This window comes from Tupaia chinensis, unplaced genomic scaffold (assembly GCF_000334495.1).
Source record: "Tupaia chinensis unplaced genomic scaffold, TupChi_1.0 Scaffold000473_1, whole genome shotgun sequence".
Classification (NCBI taxonomy): domain Eukaryota; kingdom Metazoa; phylum Chordata; class Mammalia; order Scandentia; family Tupaiidae; genus Tupaia; species Tupaia belangeri.
The window spans coordinates 4,547,086-4,553,865 of record NW_006159982.1 but is presented as its reverse complement, the minus strand read 5'-3'; the positions used below and the strand labels follow the sequence as shown (position 1 = coordinate 4,553,865).

Sequence of the window (6,780 nt, the reverse complement as noted above, 5' to 3'; positions counted from 1 at the left end):
GCTTCTGCTATTTACCATAAACCCAGTATGCCAGGGCTCCCCAAGCTCTCTGGGAACTGTCTAGCTTAGTCTTTTTGCTTCTGCCAAGTGTAATTTTGGTCTTTCTTTCCTCAATTATTAATTTTAGGAAAGGGTAGCAAAAGACTGTTGACTTGTGAATGTAGAAGCAGGACATCCTCTCAGCCCACCCACCTCCCGCCCCATCTGTGCCACTCCGGCCACTCTGTCTGTCGGAAAGGGTAGCAAAAGACTGTTGACTTGTGAATGTAGAAGCAGGACATCCTCTCAGCCCACCCACCTCCTCCCGCCCCATCTGTGCCACTCCGGCCACCCTGTCTGTCTCCAGAGTGGTCTGTGCTGCTGCTCACAGTGCGATATTTCCCTGGGGAAATGCCTGCCTTGTCTCTTCTGTATCGTCCCAATGATATTGAAAAGCAAGTGCACCAGTGTCCTTAGGCCAGTGACGTAGCTTCTCTGAGTCACGATTTCTTCACCTGCAAAGCAGTGGTGACAATATCAGCATCCAAGGTTGTGACGAGGATCAGAAGTTAATGTGAAAGTCTCCAACAGGGGTGGGGAAGAGGCATCTCTGGGGACCAGTGGCAGCAGCCATTGACCAAAGAACAGGCCTGACTTTAGGTGGCAGAACGACCACACACTCAGACCGCAATGTTTCTCACAACACTCCACCACAACTCAAAAGTGAAAATCCAAACAGTAAAATTACAAATTTTGACATTGGAAGGTAAGTAACTAATGATATAACTCAGCCAATGCTAATTGGCGAATAAATGATTTGGCCTTGGAGAGGTCACAGGACCAAAGGCTGAAACGGAAATAGCATTTGGATCTGGACCTCTATAAGGTTCCAGTGCAAATGTCTAGTCAAGGCTGCAAACTTCCCTATAGCATAGAGTGGGAAATTTTTCCTTTAAAATGGAACGTGTTTCCTATGATCATTCTGGAGAGCGTATTAAAAATGATTCTACTGAAAATATTCTGTTTGACCATGGTAAGTTTTTTTCCGAATGCCGCTCACGAAATGCTCAGATTCTACTGCGCTATTCCTGTCATTCCTCCAGCATGGGTGGTGAATGTCATTATCAAGCATCCAGCTGCCTGGGGTGAGCTGAGAGGACACAACTGTGTCCACCAGGGACTGAGATCTTTTCCAGGGTTTCTCTTTTGTCTCTCTCCTCGCTTCCTGTTTTGTTGTCATCACTGGAAAAGAAGATTTCTTCTTGACAGCTCTTCATGTCAGTCAAAAGTCTAGGTCAGACACTTATCAATTGACCCAGTGTTAAAGGTAGACACTCATTTCAGCATCTGTCAATAGCCTCTTTTGATCCATTTAAACCAGAGGCTGCATCCCCACAGTGATTTATACAGAAGCGTGCGTAGACTTTTAAAGACAGAAACATTTCTAGAACTCTAGAAATCCTCTGGCTTATGCACTGCTGCCTCTGTTGCTCTCAAATAAAGAACCCAGGAGAAAGAGACTATGCCTGGGGAATAATGTTTGAGACCTTCAAAGATCTTGACTTCTGTATCTGACCACAAAGCTGGGTACTCTTCAAGGCACGCGGAGAAAAGGCCTGTGTTCATTCTGCAAATTGTACCTGTGGACCCTGTGGTCTTATACCCTCGACAGACTGCAAAGGCTTCTACCAGCTTAGCTGAGCTCATTTCTGCATCACCGGGCTATAGAACTGCATTTCCAAGGGACAGAAACCACAGCTAGCCTATACCCTCCTCTGGACAAGTCTACCAGGTGATCGGATGTAGGGCCAGTTTGTGAGGTCCCTGTGGACTGGCCTCGCCTGCTCGCCCCTCCGACATGGCAATGTATCAAGAGACACTTCCCACTCAAGCTCAGGTGTCTTTTCACTGCAATACCCCCCTGGTTCCTCACAGGGATAATGCACATTTTTCTTTCCCAGGTGTTTGTCACAAAGCTGCCAATCCCTCCCTACTTGTGAGACAGGAAAAGAAATGTGAACATGTAAGAAATTCAGAGGGGCCGAGGAAATTTTCCTGACATGCTCCTGCTGTGACACCACGGCAGTTGAAGAAGGCCTGTCATTGGGCTGTCAACCTTTAACCTCCCCCAGACGTATTCTGAGATGATGTGAAAAGAATTGCTGTGCTGTACCACCGGCTCCTTCCAGCTCTGCATGGCTGTCCTTGATGTCAGTCAAGAGTAGTTAACTGGCACCCATGGTGCCTTTAGAAAAAGCCTCCCCAACATACCAGTAATGACTTTAGTTAGAAAGACTAGCTCTTGTCAAGTAATGACTTTTTGACATAAGGTATTGTTTACTTAGGCAACATTCTCTTACTTGCATTTTAATGAGCCTAATTAATAATAAGTTAGGAGTCTGCAGCTATTTCTTCACAGCTGGACCATATGCACTAATTACACTGAATGGGCAAACCTAAAATAATCCATTTAGTCAGAAGGAATAGTTTAAATATAGAAAACAAAAACTTGATTTATGTGTATTTCTTCTTCATCCCCTTCATGATGTCAACTGTGGTATCAGAGCAACTTGAAAATAATTAAAGCAGACCCCATCTTATAAGGTCGGTTTTCTTGGTGGAGGTTCACTTGAAAACATATCAGAAGTTCACTTGAGGAACTGTCTGAGAAACTCTCTTGGTGCTTCCTATGGGATGACAAACCAGAATAGTTCTCAGTATGAAGGATACATACCAGTAGGAAAGAAAGGTGGTCTCTTAATGGAATATTTCACCCCAAACAAATAAACAACCTCCAAAGGGCCATTTTTGGAGCTTATGAAAGTCTTTTGTGTATTATGTAAAGCACTTTTTTTCAAGCACCCCTTATATTAACTTCCTACTAGCCTTTGTGCTGTCCTCTCTGTAATTATAGGAAGTAGAATAAGTATTTGGAGTCAGGACAAGACAGCAATTGCAAAGAAGGTAAAATACCAGGCCACTGGGCAGAGTTTCCAAGGGTGACACACCATCTCTGTCTCTCCCCTTCCTAACTTGGCTTGCAAAAGTGCTCAGTGCTCCCCTGGAAACCTTCCTTGGAAAAGTGCAAGGAGCCCCACTGTCCCAGAGAGAGTTAAGTCCTCTCAGCAACTGGACACAGAGCCATTGAAACTTCTGTGTGATTATTTGACCCTTTTCGGCACGGCTATTGGGACTGTCACAAGATACGAGGCGCTGCGGTGCAGCTGTGAAAGGAAAGATAATCTGTGATATCATAGATCATTGATCCTTTGAGCACAGAGCCAGTTATTCTTTTTTTTTTTTCCCAAAAAATAAACTGTGCAGTTTAGCCATTAGGTTGTGGAAAAATTCTACAGGAAATGCATCTGTGAAGGTGTTGCTGGGAATCCCTACCGGAATTCTTCGAGAAATCACATCAAAACCTCGAACACGGAGATTGCTAACTGCACCAAATGAAAAAGAAGATATCTGGCATTGGGGCTTTATTAGGAGGCTTTGTTCTTAGAGTGACTTTTGGACTTCACCAGGTCCCCATCCACCCATGTTTTAACAAGACATAGTTCAACGCAGTCAGAGATGATTTGAGCTAATTGGTTGATTCAGCAAGAAACCTGGGAAAAGGTGATGCTGAGGTTGGAGGCATCAGGCTGGCAGGGTTAGCAGATGCTCTCCAGAAAGGGCCTTCGAGCGGAGGCGCACCCTGCCAGGCACCATATGTGTGACGGACATGACGGAGAGCACAGGATGCCTGAGCGAAGGTGACAGCCTGGCTCTCGTTCACAGAGAAAGAAACTTCCCTTGGAGTAGACACAAGTGTAACAATGTTCACCAAGTGGGCACGTCTTCAGATTGCTGGCCACTTGGCAGAATGTTCCCTGCTGTAATTTCCTCCCCCAAGCGGGGGGGACCTTCACTATTTACCATGACAGGACACCTGTCCCAATTGTCCTCCAAGACAGCAAAAGAGGAGTCACAGAATGCAGAGAGCCAGTCTCCAGGAATACGTGTGAGCATACGGCAAGCATATGCACAGATATTCTCTCCTTGAGTCCTCACGTAGTCCCAGGTGAGGTCGCACACAGTTCACTGACAGCAGAGCCAGAACTAGAACACATCTTCCTGACTCCACATCCAGTGTTGCCGTCACTGCCTTCTTCAGTTTAAGTCTAAAATCTCAGGAAACATCGTCACAAAGTGTTGTGATGTCATGAGGAATGCCCATGTTTCTTTCTTTGGGGCACATGTTATTCTCTGGGGACATTTATTGTCCCCAGATATACCACAAGCTTCCTCTCCATATCTCTGCTGAAAATTTCTCTCCATCTCCATCCCTTGGCCAGCTTCTGCACTGAAAACCTACTGTGCGATATTCCCTCTTGATTCTATCTTCTACACAGAAGGGAATGTTCTTTAAAATCTGAGTGCTACCCAGAAATATTGAAAGGTTGGCAGCCAGAGCCCTGGCACCTGCCACTGCTACCTCCACTCCTTTCCATCTAAACTCCATCATCAGCTTCTCCCCCAGCTTTCGGCCTTTGGGATCACCCAAGATATTTTCAGAGTAAGTGATGACTTGGTCTGGTCCTGAGACTTGCACATACACAGAGAGAAGTTAATCTGGAATAGAACCCAATCTGGAATTTATCTTCTCTAATCTCAGCTGGAGGTTTCAGAATGAGACTTGCCTGGCACCCTGGTTAGAATTTCATTCTGGATCCTCACCCTTTGGCCAGTTTAGATCAGAATGATCCTCCAGAATCCAGAAGAAGAGAATGTGAGCCTGGATATGTTTAGAGCACTTTCTGGTCCCCAAGTTGATCTTGAACTCTTCCTCCTCTGTCTTTACTCTGTTTCCTTTCTAGAAATTTCTCTCCATCCCCATACCCACTTGCTCAATTTTTTCATTTGAAATCTTCTCTTGGAGACCCATTTTTAATCCTATCTCCTATCCAGAATCCTTCCTGGTCCGCTAAACTTGCAAATATGAGTTCATCTCTTTTCTTAATGATGTTCTTTTGTTTTGTGTGTTTTTTATGGGGGGGGGCTATTTCCTATTGCATTAGATGCTGTTTCTACCATATCAAATATTTATTGTCTCCAAATATACCACAAGCGTCCTTTTCCATATCTCTGCTGAAAATTTTTCTCCATCTCCATCCCTTGAACAGGATAGTTTAAAACAACACATGTTTATTATTATCTCTCAGTTCTGTGGATCATAAGTCTGTCCACAGCGTGGCTCATTTGACTTTTCTGCTGTGATCTCACTGCATGAAAGCCACGGTATTTGCCAAGACTGCAGTTCTCACCTGGGCTAAGGTCCTCTTCCACGCTCTCTGGTTATCAGTAGAATTCATTTCCTGTTCACCATAGGTCTTGGTAGGTTTCTTTCAATCTTTGAACCAGCAATAATGTCAAGTTTTTCTTGAGCTTCAAATCTTTAGTATTTCCTATCTCTCTGCCCCCCCTTTTTCACATTCAGCAGGGAAACAACCCTGCTTTTAAGGCCTCCTGTAATTACACTGGGTTGGCCAGGGTAATCCTGGATAATCTTCCAATCTTAAAGTCCCTGATTAGTGACCTCAGTGACAACTACAGAGCTCTTTTTGCTATGCAACATAACATATTCACTGACATAACCCCACAAGATGAAGGTCACAGAGGCCAAATTCTGCCTATCACACCCATCAAGATACAGAGTTTGATTGAGAACTGCTCTGGAAAAGCTTGGAATTCCATTGCCCATCTTCCTCACAGTCAACAGTCACCAGTTAGACTCTCACTGGACTAACTCTTAAAATAGGCAGTTGATTCTCATTATTTATGGTAGTTATGCTTTAGAAAGTCACTGTGAACACTGAATAGCAAATTCAGAAATGATGCTCTTCAGGGAAATGCAGGATCTTTTGGAACTCTGGTCACATTTTGTCAATTGATCAAGATATAACCTTGTTTTATGTGTGTTTCTGTTTAAAGACACCTTATTAAGTATATACCATCAATTAATATACATATATATCTATAGACAGATAGATAGATAGTCTAATAGCCAACAGCACTCTAACTCATGCCTGAACAAACTTACCTAACACATATGATTTCTCTGTAAGACACACCACAGCCTTCTTGGGCTTAAGAACACTATTCAGCACTTAAGCACTACACTTGAGAATCCATTTGACAAAGCAAAAGCACCCAAAAAAAGCATAAAAACATGAACAGGGTGGTACTAAATAAATGGAAAAAGAATACTTGGCCATAGAATATGAGAACTAAAGTAAGAAAACAGACATCACTTGGTCAACCTCATTGAGAATGTGCAGGTTTTGTGATTCTCACTTTTCATCACTCTGTGCACACCCTGAAATGGTTATTCCATGAGTGTTGTTCTGGAAGTCACAAATAAATGCTAGTGAGCAGGCAAATCCACACATAAGAGGTGTACAAATAATAAGGATGAACTGACTTTATTAAAAAAGTATGCTTTAAAAATCAGTTATGAGGCAATATTGTTGGGCCAGTCGGGGAGCCTACATGCTAAGGTCCCATGTTCACATCCCAGTGTCTCCTCCGTTCACACTGGACATATAAACATGCTGGTGATTCAGGCTGGCTGAGGCTGGGGGTGGATCTCATGGAAGAAATGGGTAAAAAAAAAATCTTAGAGAAAAAATTAGGCAGTATTGCTAGTAGATATTCCAAACACAATTCCTTATTATTTTTAAAAAGCAGTGGTAAGAAGTATCATTTGTGTTTATACAAAAGGCAACCTTTTCAGAAACAAAATTAAACATGCTGATG

The 6,780-nt window shown here is 43.4% G+C and overlaps 1 protein-coding gene across 1 annotated transcript in view; it reads right to left on the bottom strand.

The window, feature by feature from the left end:
- Positions 1 to 370: 370 nt before the first annotated feature.
- The window catches only part of SPATA17 (spermatogenesis associated 17), a 263,127-nt gene continuing 256,717 nt past the window's right edge, over positions 371 to 6,780 (bottom strand). The window contains exon 11 of the mRNA XM_006155850.1: positions 371 to 494. The gene's annotated coding sequence lies outside the window, so the exon portion shown is untranslated. The remainder of the gene's footprint in view (positions 495 to 6,780) is intronic.